Genomic DNA, 20,117 nt, shown 5'->3' on the forward strand with positions numbered 1-20,117 from the left:
TGGATCCCTGTCTTCTGCTATGTGCACGTACTCTTGATTTGTTAATCTGAAAAGGTTTTACTCTAAATAAAAATTTTAAAAAATAGACTTTCCAAACTGATTTACATTAATCAGGTCTGATTATGCAGTGAAACAAGTGCACAGTGGTCTTATCATATAATAGGACACATACACAAAACCTTTCAAGATAATATTATGCAACATACCTTTCATATTCCAATCAGTGTCAAAAGTGCCTTAATGACTGAAATGAAATATTGTATAGAAAAATCATTTAAAATAATGCATCTCAATTAAATGACTACAGACATGGTTCCTAACCAGCAGCTCCTTTTTTCCTGCATCTTTCTCTGCACTTTTACCGTGTCTTCCTATTGAAATCAGTGGTGAGGTGTTTTAAAATCTTTTTTTTTTTAGAACAGTTTTCTCAATAACCAAATACATTTATGACACCGGCTAGACTCAAGCCAGTGGCATGGAGAACAGTAGGAAGGCATCTTATTAAGATTAACAGGATTTATTCAGATTGTAAGCTCTGTGGGGGCAAAGACTGCCTTTTTTATTATGTATGTGCAGCACCTCCTTCCCTGGGAACCTTGACACTGTGGGAGAGTTTGTGTGTTCCATTGACCCTGTGAGCTATGCTGCCAACAGTCTTAACTCTTGGTAAAGCCACTCAAGCTGGACAGGTCAGAGGGTAGGGACCAAATGAAAAGCAGCCCACTGGTCCTCCAGTGGTGGTTAAGCCATAGGGCAACAGTCTATTCTCATGAAAGAGTTAGTTATAGAAACAACAAGGTAGCCAGTCCAGCAAACAGCATGATAGATGGGGTGGCAGAACCTTGTTTGTGTCCTAAGCAACATCTGACAGGGCGGGAAGGATTCAGATTCAGTGTACAGTGCCTAGCCTAATGAGCCCTTGATTGGGGTCTCTGAGCAATACAAATAAATAATAAGAATAACTAATAAATGTAACTTATTAAACATATTGGGCTATATTCAACATTGGTGTGATTCCACTAAAGTCAGCCAAATCATCTCTTGTGAAGGAATAATTGGGGAAAGGGTCAAAAAATTAAACTGAAACTTGCAGATCTATTGACAAATCATTCTTTAAGAGGATAAGGGTGACAAGCGACAGGGCTCATGGGCTCAGGACGCAGCTAGGGATGTAGGGGGAACCTGCTTCACACCTGCAAGGGGGAGAGGAAAGAGGACTCAATAAACAAATCAGAGAAAGAATTTTCTGAAGTTTTTCCCCAGCTACCCTCAGCCCTAGCAGTCACCCTAGCACTGGTATGTCGTGTTGATTGTGAATAGCTCGTTTGCTTTCGCAATCTGTGTTTAGAAAAGACATTTGAGTTGCATCATACAAATTCAAACTGAAGTTTTAAGGTATTTGCAACATTATTTAAAACAGATCTACAGGAAGTGACTTGGGATATTGACGGTTTGTGACAGGTGTAGCTTAAAAGAAAACCAGTATGATGGGATGGGAGCATTTTACTATGGCAACAAAATACCTTAAAGTAAAACGTATCACAAAGCGAGGAAAACTACTCAGTATTCTAAATGTTAAGGGAAACAGATACTATTGTTTTTTTAAAATGATTCCTGAATTCTTGACATATTTACTAGAAGCTAACTCAGAAAAAAAATACCTTCTCTATCACAAATTAAGTGTGAACTGAACACAACTAAAAGCTCCTCTGCAAAGAGAAGTCTTAATATAATGCAACCAGTGTTCCAAAAATGGTGATTTCGCACATGAAACCGGGGAATGTGACCTTAAAGAATGAAGGTATTTTCTTTCAGGATTTCTAATGTGACAGGTCATTTTGTACAGTATTTTAGAACTGCAATTGGGATTGTGAGGAGCATCCAAACAGTCAAATAATTTCTCTACATGACTTGAATGCAAACCCCATGATCCTCGCTCTTCACACAGCTTTCAAAGTGCTGGTTTTCATTCCTATCCACTCCATTCCTCTCTCTGAGCTTCCACGAATCCCATGGACTTCACCTGAAATGGCAGACATTTCAGGCCCTAGCTTTGTCACGCTGGGCACCTGAAAATGGAGGCAGCTAGAATCAGTGGACTCTTTTGAAACTGGGAATTTAAGCACAGATTTACCTCTCTTTTCATGGGCATAATACTACTAGTCTAAGTCACAGGGACATTGTGAGCTAACTTTATTAATGTGTGTAAGGTACTCTGAAATTCTATAGGCAGAAGGCATCAGGCCAGATCCTAGCGCCTGACCAAGCCTGATTGGTACAGAACCCAAGGAGAAAAGTAAAGGTGGCTGAAAGCCACTTTGTGCTTCCCTTCTCCCGGGGCCTGGCAGTGAGCCAATTTATCCCCATTACAGCAGTTTCAGAGATGTGTTAACCCATGTGTTGTCAGCGTAGGCATTGCAGAACCCAAAGGTAGGGAACATTGCGAAGAGGTCCAGACACGTCAAAACCATCTTCCCTTTCTTTATAGCTAGACAGGAGGCGGCTCCCAGAACTCCAGGAGGGTGGGAATCCTGAAACTTTTCTGTCTTGTAACATGGGGTAATATGAAAAGGGTTGAGAACCATTGCTCTAACCTAAGCAGTTCTGCCAGCCCAGGATTGCCCCAACCACATGCCCAGAATGGTCCTTATACTGGGAACAAGGAGTAGATTGCATAGAGCTGGCTACATCAGCTGTATGCCACCTAGGGATTCCCGGACACGGGTGGAATCTGCCTGCCTCTTTATTCTGGTGGAACAAAGAGGCTGGATAACTGAATTAAAGTATTTTGATTATTATTGATTAGAGCTGATCACAAAATGGTTTTTTGTCCATTGAAACTTTCTGACCAAAAAAGTTTTAATTTTCTTAGAGATTTTTCTTGAAAGGTTTTTGGATATTCATTTAAAAAAACCCAAACATTCCGGGGATCTGGTCAAAATGTTTTGGGTTTTGGCATCCAAAAAGTGTGGGGGGAGGGGAAGAAGAAATTTGGTTGTCAGCTGAATTTTTTCAGTTTTCAACCCCAAAAATCTTATTTTTTCAATGAAAACAAACATTTTGTGGAAAATGGCTATTCCCATTTTGATGAAAAAGCCATGTTTGGAAAAAAAGACAAAACAAAAAGACAGTAAAAATATTCATCCATCTGTATTATTAATATCAAGAGTTGTGTGTATAAATTCCAGGGAAGAGGAACAAAACTTTTGCACTAAGGGCCAGATTTTCAAAAGTATTTAAGTGCCTAACGCTGCAGATAGGCACCTAGTGGGATTTCCTGAAGCAGCTAAGAAGGTTAGGTGTCTGTGTCCTTGAAATCAGTGGGAGTTAATCACCTAACCAGCTTAGGCACTTTTGAAAGTAGGCACCTATCTTGTTGCCTACGTACCTTTGGAAATCTGGCTCTAAGATATGTGCGTCAGGGAGAGTCTACACTGTTAGATGGACACATTGCAGGAGAGTCAGGTTTAGACACAAAAACTCTCTCTGTGGTTTTTGATTCATTTTAGAAGATCTTCACACACTTGATAAAAGTCTGTGGCTGCTGCGTTCCTGCCATGATGTGTTGCAGCCAGTAAATTCCAAACCATAAAACACATACGCACATTAGTGAAGAGCTCTCTTCACTTTTCCTAGCGCTGCTTGCTTCTGGTTAGCAAGAGCCTTGTTTCCTTCTCCCTCTTTATAGTGCTGAATCCTTGCTGGGATGTAGCCATCCCCCCTCTCCCCTTACAAACAAGGTCATGCTGTGTTTGCCTACACTGCAAATAAAAAAGACCCACAGCATAGCCAGAGCTGGTCCCAATCAGCTGACTCAAGCTCACGGCCTTGGGCTGTGGGGCTATAAAATTGCAGTATAGACATGCGGGCTCAGGCAGGAGGTAGGACTTTGAGACCCCATGAAGGGAGAGTCTCAGAGCCACTGCTATCTGTAGCCCAACAGCGCAAGCCAGCTGAGCCAGGCTCAGAGCCGCTGGTTTATATCACAGTATAGACATGCCCTCTCTGGCTCCTAGCAAAACTATTGGATGAGGATGTGGTAGGGTTGCATGGTCCCCTACAGGGGCACTGAGTCACCTGGATACCTGGTCATGGGAGCCAACTGAGGAGCTCTTGAAACACTAACCCTGTTGTCACTGAAGAATATAATCATAACAGCAGCAAATTGCAGCATCTTTCAAGTTATATAATTGCAAAAGGAAGATCAGCCATGCTCCTGTGTTTCTACAGGGTGGTTGTATTTTCAGACAGAACTGGTGGGAAATTATGTTCCTGTCCTCTGAAAGTTTGAGAGATTTGGAAAAAAAATTCTCATCTGGAATCAGGGCGGAAAGTCAAAATCTTGAACATTTTTCATGAACCAAAAATCCCCCCAAAGTTTATTTTTGTTTTCAGCCATTTTTCTTATTATAGTTAGCTTAAATTTCACACCAAAATATTATTTCACAATGGAAAAAATGAATTTTTCCTTTAGAAAACGACAACATAAAATGTTTTGACCATTTAAAAAGAACTTCAAAATTTTTTTGTCGAAAAATTCATTGAAACCAACCCTTTTCCCACACAACATTTTGGTTTCAACAGTCAGTGTTTTCCAAACAAAAACCATTTTGTTGAAAAATTCCCCACCAGCTCCATTTTCAGCCATATTTTGTCTTCTAAAAGATGTATTTGTTTTTACACGGGTCCAAGTTTTGTCCTTACGAGGGCGACTTCTTTTGATTCATTGGGATTTGCACTAATGTATCTGAGGGCGGCAGAATTTATTGACACCATTTGTTTGCCCAAAGATAGATTTTTAACTTTAGCCTTCTAAGATAATGAAACAAAATTAGTGTGGTGTGGGATTTTGTTCCTGATCTGATGGGAGCCAGTAAGGTGAAACTATTTTCTTTTCTCATACTGGAGAAAGGAAAAATCTAGAGCTTCTTACAGTCTTATTCTCTAACAGGCTTGCAGGAAAGCAGGGTCCTGACTTTTGCAGTGCACGTAAATGTCCCTGTAATTGGCAGAAAGACATATTTCACTATGTCATTATAGAGATTTGGCTTATTCTTGAGGGATTTTAAATCACCCCACTCAATAGAGAGAGGCTTCTGCATTTGTCGTATAGGAATTTTCCTGCAAAATACATTCCAAGTTTAAAGGAACTAGTGGTCTCAACAAATGATGTTGTGAATAGGGGATTCTGCAACTCCACCCAGCATTATTACAGTCTCAGTATCTATTTTATTTTCCCTGTTCCCAATCCATTTGGTGAAAGGTGCTCAGCTGCCAGCACGGCAGGTTGAAATTCTTTCTATTTTAAAGATAAATGGAATTGTTATTACAAAAGTTACAGAGTCAGTTTATCCCAGTACCCCCTTTCCACAAAGGGTCAATAACCTTCCCTTTGTTAACAGAATGACACCCTGGGTGAAGCTTCCCCACTTGGCTTCTTACCACTGGACCTAACTCTCCACTTCCTTACACGTGGTGCAGTCATTTCCATCAGTACAAATTGAGTGTAAAAGGTCACCAGATCAGAATTCTGTACTCACATCAGTAGGAGTATTTTAAACCCACTTTGCACAGGTGTAAATGACTACACAAGAGACAAGGCAGTGGGGAAGCAGACCTACCATCTCTCATCCCAGCCAGGAAGGTACCACTTCTCCAGGTTGGAGGTGAAGTGAGGTTTCAAGCGAATTCTATCACTGATCTCTCTTCTGAGACCATCAGTGTGTCAGCCAATTGTGGGTGTAGTTTTGAGATAATGGCACAGCTGCAGCAGAAATGGAATTGAGACATCATAGACGACCAAAGAGAGCAACCAAATTATTACTTCAGTTTGGTCTGTGGGTATGTAAAATTATTGCTATATGGTCAGAAACCTGGACCCTCTTCCAGGCAGACTTGGAGTGACTAGAGGCATTCCATATCTGCTGTCCGCACCAAATCCTGAGCATAAAGTGATTTGCTTTGGGTGAAATGTCACAATCTCACAAAGATCTGGCCTGCCTTCAGTCGCTCACCGTAATCAAAAACGGTGTTGCGTGCTCTTCGGCCATGTCGCCAGGATGGACAAAAGCACCCCAGCATGCTGTACTCTCAAACTCTCCATCAACATACAAAGCGGTGCCCATCCTGACCCTACCTACCACTGCCTGTGGGGCTTCCCTAGAGATTTGTGGATTCACAGGATTGAGCCAGATCTGGGAACTTCACTACACAACGCCTGGTGTGATGCCATCCACCGTACTCACTCTGGCTGATGCACTGATCCCCAGGAGACTGAGTGTTTGCTGCTGTTTTTAAATCTATGTCATAATGAAGAGACTTTATTTTTTTCTTAAAATCATAGAACCAAAGGGTTAGAAGGAACAACAAAGGTCATCTAATCTAACCACCTGCCAAGATGTAGGATGGTTTAGACACAACAAATCCAAGACAGATGGCTACCCAGCCTCCTTTTTCAACCTGTAGTGAAGGAGCTTCCATGACCTCCTTTTTGACAGCTGTTCCATGGTCTTACTGTTCTTACAAATAGGAAGTCTTTCCTGAGATTTAATCTAAATCAGCTATGCTGTAGTTTGAATCCATTGCCTCTTGTCCGGCCCTCTTGTTGCAAAGTTGGTTCCTGACTCCAAAACATACAACTCATGGCCCCCAGTCTTTGTGAAGAACCTTTGGACCCTTTCGGTATGACATCTCTTCTAGAAAACAAAAATCTGAATTTGTTTCCTGGAATGGTGGGACCAGGTACAAACCTGACAAGATATTTTTCATAAGTCTGACTCCATGCCAGGTCCCACAGTTGAGCCTAGGTCCTTTTTTTATTTTCTCTAGTATATTTCATAAACCTTCAATTCCTTCTGGACAGCTTATGGTCTCAATGACTCTTTAAACATGGTGTTGCTAAAGAAATAGTGCTCTTTCAAAGGATCTTAGCTTTGTGGTTTTTAAGAGTATGTCTTTTGTTATAAAGTTATAATCAAAACTGGTTACAGTGTGTAAAGTTACAGTACAAGTTCAACCCTCATCTGCTGCCTTTAATTGTGTAACCTTTTGACTAAAATGTTAAGCCTTGTGAAATTCTCTTTCACAAAGCTATAGCTAGCTATGCTACATGGGTCTGAGTCACAACCCCGGAGTTATCATTAGCGTCTCAGCTAGAGCAGATGTATACGCTGCAGTTGGAGCTTATTGGTATTCTCATGCCTAACTGCACTCCAAAAAGTCATTTGTTTAAAACTAAATCTGACCTCATGAGTTTTACTGTCACCAGCCATGGCCACCACTGCTGCTGTCTCTCTTGTCTACACTGGAGTTACTCCTGATTCACACCAAGTCCAAGAGAGTCCCTCTTATTGCGGGGTAGGTGAATCAGGCTGAGTCAGGCTTTCCCAGTTTCTCCTCCAGTTGGGTGGATATTTATTTCTGAAAGGACTTTTGTTGTTTTCAGAAGGTAGAAGTGGAGTCAGACTAGGAAAGGCCATTCTTCTGTTGTGTCTGGAATTGTAGAATTGAAGAGTATGGAGACTAGTTTTTTTGTTTGTTTGTTTTTTTTAAACCTGTCCTTATTAAGATCTGAACTGAATGAAAATCTACACCTACAGAAACCTACCCATCAGGTGCAGGGACAGCTCTGTGACAACTGCTGTATCTGTGTTCCACTTCAGATGCAGAACTGAAATAGTGAACCACTCTAATTTTCTTTGAGACTTTATATTTATTCTCTTTCCTGCTTTTTTTTAATCTGAAATAAAAGCCACCAAGACTAAAGAATGCTCTCTTTGTGTGTGGGGAAGCAAAACAACTGCCATTTCTCTTCAGCAAAGGTGAAGCAACAAGGCCATAGAAGACAACCGGGATTAAATGAGTTTTCCTCTTTATCTCAAGGGTGGGAGACATGCTTGAGGTAGAGGAAATCTCATATGGAGGAGTATGCATCTCCGAAGGATGTCTCCTTTGGGAAGCCCAGCAGTCTTTCTGCACCACCATAATCCTGCTCTCCATGTATTAGGCAGGAAAGACAACCACCAACAGCATTCCCTCAAACATCTCGTAGAGCAGAGCCTGGTGGTGCAGGCTACCTCATATGTATCAACCTGTATTCTCCCCACCCCCGGTAATATGCAGAAGCTGTCAGGCTTAGAAGAGCATCAGAGAAAACAAACTTGCATATTGCAATAAATTATTCCAATTAGGAAGATGGCCAAAATCAAGTAAAAAGCTTCCATCAATTAATGTTTAATTACAATGGAGTAAATGTAGCATATGGAAGTTCATGAAGCAGTCACATGACTGCCAAATAAAATGTTAATGATGGACTATGCAGGGCACTCAGGGCCCATTCTGTCTCAAGTAAGCTAAAATGACATGAGAACCTCTCCACGCAACTTACGCAATAGTGAGATTCACCTCTACGTTTTTTCACCAAACAATGAGACAATGAGAAAAAGGGGAAGAACTGGCACAAAATTAACAAATTAATTAACAAAAGCACTCAGCAATGGTGGATGCCTAGCTGGCCGAGAGAATTGAGTCCTTACACTCAGCTGATTGAATTTCTCTGTTTGTCTCTCTTTAACAGAGAAGGGCATATCCAATCAATTCCAAATTTTCAAGGAATGTTCTAGACATCAATGGATATAATCACATTAATTTTGGTGAAATTGGAAAACCAGAAAAGCCTGATTTTCACTGGTGTAAGTGAGAGGAAAATCAGGCCCCCAAAGTGCCCATTTGGTGCTGTAGGGAGATCGATCTCTCAGCTCCCCTTGCTCCTTCCTATACATATCACAGCCAGCAACTTAATATGCTACTCTCTCTCACTGGATGTACAACTTGGCCTGCATAAGCAGTGAAGTGTGGGACCCTCTAGTTTAGACCATTGCCAAGTTCCCTTCCCCAAGCAGCACTGCCCTATTTGGTCAATACTTATAGTACATAACTTCTAATAATGATATCAATGTACTATAGCATCAATAATAGTAATAATGCAGCCTCCTCAAGCTTTCGATAATATTTCTCCTATTTAAAAACACTCTGGTTTTCTTTGGTATTTGCCATGGAGATCTTAATTTTGCTCTAGGTTTCGCTAGTTGGTTTGGGTGCCTTTGTACACAAACAGCCCTACATCAACTCTTTGTAAGTAAGTGCCAAACTTTTACCGGATAGTACCTGATACGTGGCATGTGCTGTACAGAAGGTATATCCACGTCAGAAAATATATAGCCAGAAGGGGCACTTCATCACAAAGAATGGGGGAAGTGCAGGAAGAAATTGTAGGGACTAAATTTGTAGGGACTAAAGGTACAATTCTTGGAAATAGCAACCTGGAACCACAGAAATACTTTAGTGTGGTGGTTATTTTATTTGATAAATAAAAAAGGAGATGAGTAAATAATTAAAAACATGGCTGAGAGTGGGAATCTGCATAGTGAATGTGGTACTGGTGAAATGTGCACAAAGATAGCCTTGCTTGATCCCACTGCTTTACTAAATTGCCTCAATACTGAACTGGAGGAGGCTATTTCTCAGATGAAATGGTTTAGTCCCCTCACCCACCCAATTCTTGGTCTCTCTGCTGACAGACAGTGCCCACAAAGCTGAGCGTTACTGCAGCTTTTGTGATGTGGACTGAACGCTTGTCCGCTAGTAACTCAATCAAGGCCACTAACTCTTTCCACAGAGGCCACTGAACAGCCAGCGTATGGTAATAAAATCTAAATCAAACGACAGGATAGGTTTGGATTTTTTTTTTAAAATCAATAAAAAAAATTCCACATAGAGATTCTCATTTGGTGTAAAACAGCATTGCTCCATTGAAGCTAAAGGAACCATGTTGTTTAAATGTGCTGAGATCTCAATAAACAGAGATCCATTTGATTCCCTGCCTTGTATCCAGAGTACAGGTAAATGTTCTCCTGTTTTTGTCTCTAATAATTCAGATTAACTTTCCTCATGAGAACTCATTTAACAAGTCAAGATTTGTGCCCACATGTTGTCCTACAGTACATCAGTTCCTTCAGACTTGTATATTTCATCTTTAATTACATGCACATTGAAGGACTTACCATTTTGCATGCCCTGCTTGCTCCAGACTGCATTTTGCGTTGCTTGTGCCTAACCCAATTCTTCATTTATTGCTGGCTTATGTATAGTTGTCTCCACACAAGGAGAGACATTGTTTTGTGATAGACTGCGGATGCTCAACAAAATTTAAGAAGGAAAAAGCTCTTTTTACATTCTCACGTTACATTTTCATCATATGGTAATAATTCAGTAACTTTATAATGTAGATAGCTTAGCTTAACATGAGATGACTGAGCTTCCATAAAACACTATGTATTGAGCTGAGGTGGCAAAGTTACATGGTAAGCAAGGGAATATGAAAGAGAAGGTGTGTGTTTTTATTTGCTGAGTACACTGCAAAAGCTGAGTTCCCTACAAACAAATTAAACTAGGGCCATATTTTCCACTTGCACTTTGTTCAAACAAACTCCAGAGTGAGCGTACATTTGTACACTGATGCATGCAATCTAGGGTTTGTGCATATGCACCTGAGTTTCACACACTTTTGAACATCTGACTCTAAATCCATGGTATGCCCATAAGGGATGTTTTGTGCCTTAAACTCAGTGTGAGTGTGTTGCTTAGTGAATATAACAAGGGCCTGGGAATGAAGATTTCTGGATTCTGATCCTCAATCTGCCACTGAGTCGTTGTTTGATCTTGGGCAACTCACCCTCTTTTAGATTTTAGATGTTGAAAAAACACCAGCATGTCAAATTGCAGCAGGGTATTTTTCCAGTTTGACCCTCTGAGAAATGATAACCAAAACAACAGGCATTATGTTTTGCGGGATGAGTGATACAGCCAACTGCTGTATTTATAGGGCTAGATTGCAACTAGCCCTAACTCATCCATGCAGGGAATAAGGGCCATAGCAGGGCTTCCCAGATCTGAGGGAAGCATATGGGTTGCTGGCTACATGGCAGAGAGGTAAGCTTCACCCTCAGACAGGCTTTAGCAAATTACTTCCCCAAACTATATACTGCCCCCCATGGTGTCTCCTGGGCCTGTGACACAAGGTTGTGCATAAAATGCAGTTTAGCCCATAATATTTATTGGGGATTTGATGCTGTGGGTGTTGCTGTCTTTCTTTTTAAGCCTTAAAAATTCTAGGACCAAGGAATGGAGAAATGAGAGTAATGACACTACATCACAAAACATTAAGACCAAAATTGTGCTTCCCTGGTGTAAGATCAAGAAAAAGGAGAATAATGGTAGGAAAGGCATTAGGGGTACCAGACTGTTTCAGAACACATCAGCTCACCTGCCTTCCAAGTCTGTCAACCTCTCTTCTTTCTTTATTCAGGGATGTTTCAGATAATAGATTCTGCCCATGTTCACCATAAAGTACAGCTAATCTTACCTCATTGCATCCCCTGGGATAACACTGAATGTAAGTTTCACATTGACAGCTGTAGCTGTACCTTGGGTTTCTTGTTCTCTTGTTATAAAATAATTTTTAAGGTTTAAAAAAAAAAAACAAAAAAAACCCCTACCTTTGATTTCCGATGCATTTCTCACCCCTTTCTTCATGCTGTGATGAGAGCACAATTTTTACAGTTTTATGTTTGGCGTTAGCCTTAGATTATATCGAAATCTTGTGTTTAAATCCCTTTTGTATACCAAATGGGCTTATCACAGGGTTGTTATGTTTTTTTGGTCCTATTCAGCTGGAAAAGAAAGAGCCCACTCATCTGACTTAACTTACTAAGATTCTCTACTTTAGCAACTGAAATAAATCAGACTATTAACATCATTAGCAGCAGATGTAGGCTGCTTTACAAATACCAAAGACTTGCCCACACACTACCCTTCCATCTGCTGTATTAAATTCAGTTCATACTGTTATTACTAGTATAGATCTCTTTTTCTTTATTCTTTTTCAGTTTTGTCTTTATTCTCTTTTAATAAGAATTTATAAATACTGTTCAGGACAGAATTTAAAATATATTAAGTATGGAATGATAAGAATACTGTACAATAGAGATATGTTACTTGTAACTAAAAATAAAATACTATTTCTGACACAGAAGAGAAGAGCAAACTTTAAAAAATTATGGGAATTAGTTAGGGAAGTGGACAGGACTGAGGAACTCAAGGATCTGAATGGGGAGGAGGTTTGGAATTACTTTAAGTCAAAGTTGCAAAACCTCTCTGAAGCCTGCATCCCAAGGAAGGGGAAAATATTCGTAGGGAAGAGTTGCAGACCAAGTTGGATGAGCAAGCATCTCAAACAAGTTATGATGGGGTGTTTACCCCAACACTTGGCTTAAAAAGGTTAATGTAGGCTAAGAAGAGGGCCAATTAACCAGACAGGCTAAAACTGAGGAGAATCAGCTGGCTGAAGTAATTCCTTGACTGAATGAAGGAGCCTATCTGAGCTGACCTGAGCTGGGCTGGCTTGACAGCAGAGGAGGGGCTATAGTCACTCCCTGGGAGAAGGGAGGTGTGTTTGGAAGCTCACGGTTCCTCTTTGGGGGGAGGGATGTTGGCAAACCCAGAGATGGGAGAAGCCAGCTAGGTAGGAAAGGGGTAGCAAGCTCCAAGAGGGAATAGACCTTGGCCTCTGATTAGAGGGTTTATGAGCTGGAACTCAGAATACAGGGCAGCCCTGGTTTCCCCTACTAGCTGCTGGGGAAGTATCCCCAGTGGGTGGTAAACTGGAAGACTGCCTGGTCACTACAGGAGTGGCTGAGTCAGGGCAGTGGGTGTGAGAGCTGCCTGCTGCCACAGGTGGCAAAAGACTTTGAAAGATTATCTCAGAAAAGAAAACCACCTAGTGGACCTGGCCGGAGGCCTGAGTCATGAAAGGCAGCAGCAGTCCCTGGTGTGAGAGAGAGGCTGCAGCCCAAAAGAGAGACAGAGAAAGTGTGTGCAACTGCAGGCAGAAGTGTCAGCCTGGCAAAACTAATCCTCAGAACCATCCGGAGGAGCTGCTCTCCAATGGCGAGTAGAGCACCCTTTCACATAGGTTATTAGGGGAAATCAGAAAGCCTACAAGAAATGGGAGACAGGATGGATCAACAAGGAAATCTACCTCTTGCATGTTAGGAGCGTAGGGCAAAAGTGAGAATAGGCAAAGCTAAGTAGAGTTGGACCTTGTAAAGCAATTAAAACCAGTAGTAAAAAGTTCTAGAGCCATATTTTGAAAAAAAGAAAGAAAAAGGCAAACCAGGAAAGAAGTGGGACTGCTAAACACTGAGATTAAAAATAATCTAGGCATGCCCCAATACCTACATGACTATTTTTGCCTCTCCTTTTAATGAGTAGTGGCAGCATGGCTAATGGAAACGAGACTCTGGAAGTAGAAATCACCACATTGGAGGTGGAAGCCAAACTCAAACAGCTTAATGGGACCACCTGAGGGGAATCAGATAATCTCCATCCAAAAATATTAAAGGAACTGGCATGTGAAATTGCACATCCAATAACAAGAATTTTTAATGAAGCTGTAAACTCGGGGGGAGGAGGGGATCATACTTTGACAGGAAGATTGCTAATATAGTACCTATTTTTAAGGAAGGGGGTGAGGAGTGATATAGGAAATTACAGGCCTGTTAGTTTAACCTCAATTGTATGAAAGGTCTTAGAAAAAATATTGAAAGAGAAAGTAGTTAAGGACATAAAGGGAAATGTAATTGGGATAAAGTACAACATGGTTTTACAACAGGTAGATTGTGCCAGACCAACCTGATATCATATTTGAGAAGATAACTCTTTTTTTTTAGACAAAGGAAATGCATTAGATCTAATCTACCTGGATTTCAATAAAGCATTTGATACCATTCCACATGGAAAATTATTAGTTAAATTGGAGAAGATGGGGATTAATATGAGAATTGAAAGGTGGATAAGGAGCTGGTTAAAGAGGAGATTACAGCAGGTTATACTGAAAAGTGAGCTGTCAAACTGGAGGGGAGGCTACTAGTGGCGTTCCTCCAGGGACTGGTTTTGGGACTTAACTTTTTTATTAATGACCTTGGCACAAAAAGTGAGAGTGGGCTAATAAAATTTGCAGATGACACAAAGTTGGGTGGTATTGCCAATGCGAAGGAGGCCCAAAATATCATACAAGATGATCAGAGCAATCTTGAAAACTGCACTATTAAATTTCATCCCAGTTCTATTACTCCAAAAGTGCAAAATCATGCACGTAGGGACTAACAATTTTTGCCATAATCTGGGGATTTATCAGTTGGAATCCTCTTTTCCTTAGTCCTGCATGTATTTGTTGATCAGAAGTGGTTTCTCTGTAACTTGAGGTCTTTAAATCATGATTTGAGGACTTCAGTAACTCAGCCAGAGGTTATAGATCTACTAGAGGAGTGGGTGGGTAAGGTTTTGTGACCTGCAATGTCCGACTACATGATCATGATGATCCCTTCTGGCTTTAAAGTTTTGAATCTATGATCCAGAGAGACAATAACTGCAGTTACAGCTGATAATAGATAAGAGGGAAATAATCATTGCTAATGTTTTACATTGAGAGAACACTCAACTCTTTCAGGTGGCCCCAACCACTTTTTCTATTTGTTCTTTTTAGCTAAAATTAGTTTTACCGTCACTTTTGTATTAGCCAGAATTGTTCATTTCCTCTCTGTTACTAAACAGAAGGAGAGTGTAGCTGGGCAAATCCACAGCAAACCTTTGAAGAGATGGGCCTAGGTTACCAAAGGTATTTAAGCACCTAACTCCCATTGATTTTTACCTTTGAGGATATGGTCCCTACAACCCAGTCCTGCAAGGTAGTGAACATCCTCCACTCCCAGTAAGATCAATGAAAGTTGAGGGTGGTCAGAACTTCATAGGATTAGGCCCTTATTTTAATCAGAGAACTGGCTGTTAGGAACCTCTGCATTCTTATCCTAACCTTAACTGCTGGGCAAGTGACTTTGGCCTTCTTGATGTTGAAACCACTGCTCAGACCCTCATGTGTTCCTGAAACACACCATTCACCCACCCACAAAAACTGTCTCCAGCATTACCCTTTGCTCCACTGTTGGCTTGTACTAGCTCTGATTACACCAAACACCAAGCTGCCACTGACTTCAGTGGGATGACGCACATACTTACTTACTTACTTTGCTGGATCAGTGCTGAAATGACCATTCAGCACCTTGTGGACCAAATGCTCAGAGCGGAAGCTTATTTTAGTCTACATAGCTGTACTCCTATTTTTTCAGGGGATTTAATATAGTGGTGGTTAAAATATGCCTTGTGAACATGGTATGGTATAATGCGGGGAAAAACTGGTAAGTTTCTGTTCTAAATAAGTCAATTCATTCATTTGAGTCAATTCATTCTTTAAACAAAAGTTGCTGGGTATTCCAGATGGAAGGCAGAGATCTGTGTGGGTTTGATTTCCTGAGCATTCTGATAGGCTGAAGGATGCTCTAGGATATGCTGAAATTTACTGGATTCATCCTTTAGTAAATGAGTAAGATAGAGACATGCATACAATGCACTGCAGGCGTTGGGAGTCAGAGCCAGCTCTGGTTTAAGCCAAGCAACAGGACAATCACTGTGGTAAAAGCCAATCACTTGGGGTTTGGTGGCTACAAAATGCCAACCAGAGGCATAAATAAGTGTTGAAGGCTCGTGGGCAGAGAAGCAAGGGTTTTTTTTATTCTTATGAGACAGTCTAGGGTGTCTGTTTCATCATAAAGTACACAGTCATTCTAGTTCAACAGCTGCAATGCCCAGCAGCAACTTCCAGCAGTAAGAGATGCAGTTGTGTAAGTCTAGACCTTCTTACTTTTTTTTTTTTGGCAGTGTGTTATTTAAAAAAAAAGGGAGGGGAGGGGGACCCTCTCAACATATAACTTCCTCAGTCAGCAGTTCCCTGGTGAAAATAGTAAAATGCTCTTTTCTCCCAAGACATCTTCCAATTCAATACTTTCCTTTCCCCACCTCCAGCCCTAATTCCATGTGTTCCCCCCCCTCCACACACACTCCAAAAATAAATCCTCTCTTGCACCCAAATCCATCAATCCTTTTAACTCTATATTCTATATAAGTGTATATCTCCTTTCCCATCACCCATGGCACTTGTGTCTGTGGCTTCCCTATCTGGGAGCTGTTCCTCATATCTACAGTGATGGGGGCAGCAGAATGTGAGCATGCACTGGTAATGGTGGTGTCAGGTGGGTGTGCAATGTGACCAATTCTCAGAATTTTATCATGGTTCTTATAATTTTTGGTGTTAAAGCCCCAGCTCCTGGAGTCAGCTGATTTTAGTTGAGCATCTCAGCTTTCATTTTAAAACAGTAAGTTTCTATTCTTCATGAGAGAGGAGAAAAACTTGAAAACATGACCAATGTGCACCCCAAGGGCTTGGAAACCAGAGGGCAAACAAAGAAGCTGGCATGTTTTTCTAACATTTAGTGATGTTTAAGTCAAAGTTATGATTTTTTGCGGATTTGACTCATGGTTTTCGAACATGTGGGGTTGGCAGTACTGAGTGTAGGGCTGAGGGGTGGGTGAGTCTCCCTGAGGTGGTGTGGGGGTCCCGTGAGGGAGTAAACCTTCCTTGGAAGGTAGTGGGGAATTGGGAATGGGGGGGGGGAACAGGGCTCCAGGCTTTCGCGTGTAAGGGTGCTGGTGGGGGACTCAGGAAAAGATTTTCTTTTGCAGCACTGTTGTCAGGGGTGGACACACTCATGGTATGGAAGCAGTTGCTGAGTCCCAGCCGCCGAGGACTGACATTTTTAACAAGCAGACATGGCTCTAGCATTTTGGGAGGGGACCTATGAAACAACTTGTTGCCATATTTCCCCTCCCCACCCACACCATTCCTGTCCACCATTACCACAGCACTAGGCACAGGCCCAGCCTCAGGACTGTAGAGCGGGTCAGTGAGATCAAGTGATTTTGGCTGAACTATATTGTATTAAAAATGTGGGATAGAGGCTCTTCAGGGTGTTCACCCAGCCTTCCGCTGCAGACAGATAGCCCAGCGGCTGCATCCTCTCACCCCTAGAGATTAGTTTACATTTTTAAAGCTACTTTTTAGAAGGAAAAGGGCTAGGAACTTTCCCTATCCCCTTCCCCTTCATTTTTTAAAATGAAAGCTGAGATTCTGCTGCAATGGGCCCAAAAGCAGGTCTGTTATCCCAGCTAATAGTCACAGCCACTTGTGAGCCTTGTAGGAGGACAGAATTGAAGGCAGGGCACCCTTGGGGGCTAAACTGTGGCTGCTTACAAAGAACAGAAGTGGGAAGTGAGGTGGATGGGAATAACTGGTGGGTGGTGTCTGCTTAGATGAGGATGGGGGAGAATTTACTCCATGCCAGGGATGTATTTAGGTTGGGGAAATAGCTAGAATCCAATTTCAAGCTGCAAGTGTCTGAACAGGAGGGAAATATGTAGCACGTTACCTAATGGCAAAAACACTATCAGCTGGGTCTAACACTCCCAGTGTTGCTGGCACTGGTAAAGCTGAAGTGATGCTAGAACAACAGAAGGAGATTGTGTCTCTGTCTCTCTCTTTCACACATGCACATAGAGCCAATTTCTTACAGCCATTGTGTTACAAGATGCAAATAGCTTATCTCATCTTTTCCTCCTGCATTCATCTGACTTCACGCACATAAGGTAACATTCTATAGGTCTCCCTTCTATGCAGACACCAAACATCTGCCCTAAAGACTGAAATTGGATCTCAGATACCATAGGGGCCCTGGGCCCCTAGAATATAAATATTAACATTATTAATTCAGTCTTATTACACGTCTCTTCCAGATCCAAAGAGAAAGCAGTAGCAAGACAGTTCTTCAAAGGAAGCCACAAAGTTACTTGGCACAACTCTTCTTCACGAATTCTACCCGCTGTCCATGAGTGAAGTTTAGAGTCAAGTTTAAGCTCAGGAAGGACCACCAGACCATCCAGTGTGACCTCTTTTATATCACAGGCCACTAACACCATCCAGCTACCTTTGCACTAAACCCAACAACTGGAATTAGACCAAAGTAGCAGAGCACTCAGGAGCCTACACTATTGTTTAGCATAATATAATCCAGCTGTGGAGTTGCCATATGCTTTATGACAATCTCACTTTTTTTATTAGCAATGGAATAAATGGGAAATTCCACAATTGGTCCTGTTTTTTTGTTTTTTTTTTAAGGCAAGCCTGGCAGTTCTCATATCTCAAGATAGGACAGCCAAGGTAAAAAGTTCCTTTGTGGTGTTGATAGCCAACTTCAAAATGTTTCAGCAGAAGGAAGTTGTAAAGCTATCTAACATCTTCTGCACAGTCCACTGATACTGACTACATGCTATGCATGCATAACACACATACAGGTGCCTTAACTCATAAGCAGCAGTATATACACAATGAATACATTTTCAAAGTGTGAGTTGGTAGTGGGTGAGTCTTAAAGTCACCTATCTAGCCTACCTCTCAAGTAACAAAGTGCTATGCAATCAAACTTATATAGAATAGAATAAAAAAAAAAGCAGCTATATTTCAAACCAGCAGAGCTTCTTAGTTTGGTATTAATGGGGGATCACAGCTAATGTAGTTACACTGAATACTAAATACTTTAATAATGCTGAGATATTTAACCCTGTAAATAATATATGGGGAAAAATAGGATCAAGACTATCTACTCAGGCAAAGATCCATGTGGGCAAAATTCTTCAGTTATACCAGTGCAACCCCACTCTTTTTGCTACTGCTTTAGTTTGTAATGTAGTAGCACTGGTGTGATGGAGAAGAAAATTTGCCTGAGTAGGTTTTGAGTAAAATTTGGCCCATTAATTATTTGACTAAAGTAGACACTTATACTTCCAAAGTGCACACAGCCCTTCACAGAAAACCCTGTGGGGCAAAAATCTTTCTACAAAACATACAATTAATTCAAATAAGAAATTAAGCCATGGGTCAGGAGGATGCACCACATCAAGAACAAAGGAACACCATTATGATTCCCACATGATGGAATTTCTGTGATTTCAGTTTGGTTTAAAAAAACCAGGAAATTATACAAGTACACACAAAGAATATTATTAAGGCTGCAAAGTTATGGACTCAAAAGTTAGAAGATGCCAGAACTAAGTCTGCCTTTGCAACCTTAGTTCAGCCCCCTTGTATGTATGCATTACTATACAGTCTTTAATTACATGACCCCATATTAATTTTTCCAAAGGACCCCCTGCCTTTCATGTCCTAGGCATCTCAAATTGTCCACCTGAAGTGAGTGGACATCTTTGACATTAATCTCTCTGTTCCTCAGTTCCCCATCTGTAAAAGGGGAATAAAACCCACTCACCGCACAGAGGTGTTTTGAAGATAAATTCATTGATGTTTGCGAAGCATGCATACTACAGAGATGAACACTGTACAAAAGACCACGAGGAAATTAATAATTCTGTATTCACAGCAGGGCTGGAGCAGTGTGTAGTAAATAAGGCCTAGGGCCCCACATTGAACAACAAGGAGAAAACAAAATGTTGACTAGCTGCCTTCTAAGTGAGCACCATCCATGCTGTGCCCTGAATGAGGCAGGGGTCCAGTAGAAAAAATATCATGTGATGATGTAATTAAAGCCTATCATAATGCATATGCACAAGGGAGTTTAAGCTTGTGCAGGGAACCTTAATTCTGGCATTTCTTTACTTCTGAGTGCTTGACTTTGCAACCTTAGCATTTTTATAACAGTTTTTTACATTATTATATTAATAATATAAATTTCATGGTAACACCTTTCTGTGCATTACACATTTTAGCACTGAACTCGTGACATATGTGAATTATGGGTTTATTTGACCAATTCATCTTTTTTTATAAGAGATATGGTTCATTTAATAAAAAAGCTGGATGGATGCCTTCTCTGCAAGATGTTGTGCCCTGATATGAAAGACCCAGATTCAGAAATGAAGTTGAGCCGCTGGCTTTGACTTGTGAGAGCTTAGAGGCATTGTAGAGAGGGTAAATGTAATCTCTAGGGAAGGCAGAAGCAATATGTGTTATCACAGAAACACCCATACTGCTCAGCCACAGGAAAACATTGAAGATTTTTGCTTAATTTCTCTTTGTCCAAAGAAAGGAAAGCTATTGC

The 20,117-nt window shown here is 41.1% G+C and overlaps 1 long non-coding RNA gene across 1 annotated transcript; it reads right to left on the reverse strand.

Moving 5' to 3' along the window:
* Positions 1–1,095: 1,095 nt before the first annotated feature.
* LOC137153973 (uncharacterized) lies at positions 1,096–11,649 on the reverse strand. Its single transcript, XR_010919984.1, has 3 exons — positions 11,556–11,649; positions 1,924–2,069; positions 1,096–1,193 (listed from the first exon to the last, which is right to left on the reverse strand). It is a non-coding gene; the product is annotated as an uncharacterized lncRNA (long non-coding RNA).
* Positions 11,650–20,117: the final 8,468 nt, after the last annotated feature.

This window comes from Emydura macquarii, unplaced genomic scaffold, assembly GCF_026122565.2.
Source record: "Emydura macquarii macquarii isolate MOO-44397 ecotype Brisbane River unplaced genomic scaffold, CSIRO-AGI_Emac_v2 contig_1253, whole genome shotgun sequence".
Classification (NCBI taxonomy): domain Eukaryota; kingdom Metazoa; phylum Chordata; order Testudines; family Chelidae; genus Emydura; species Emydura macquarii.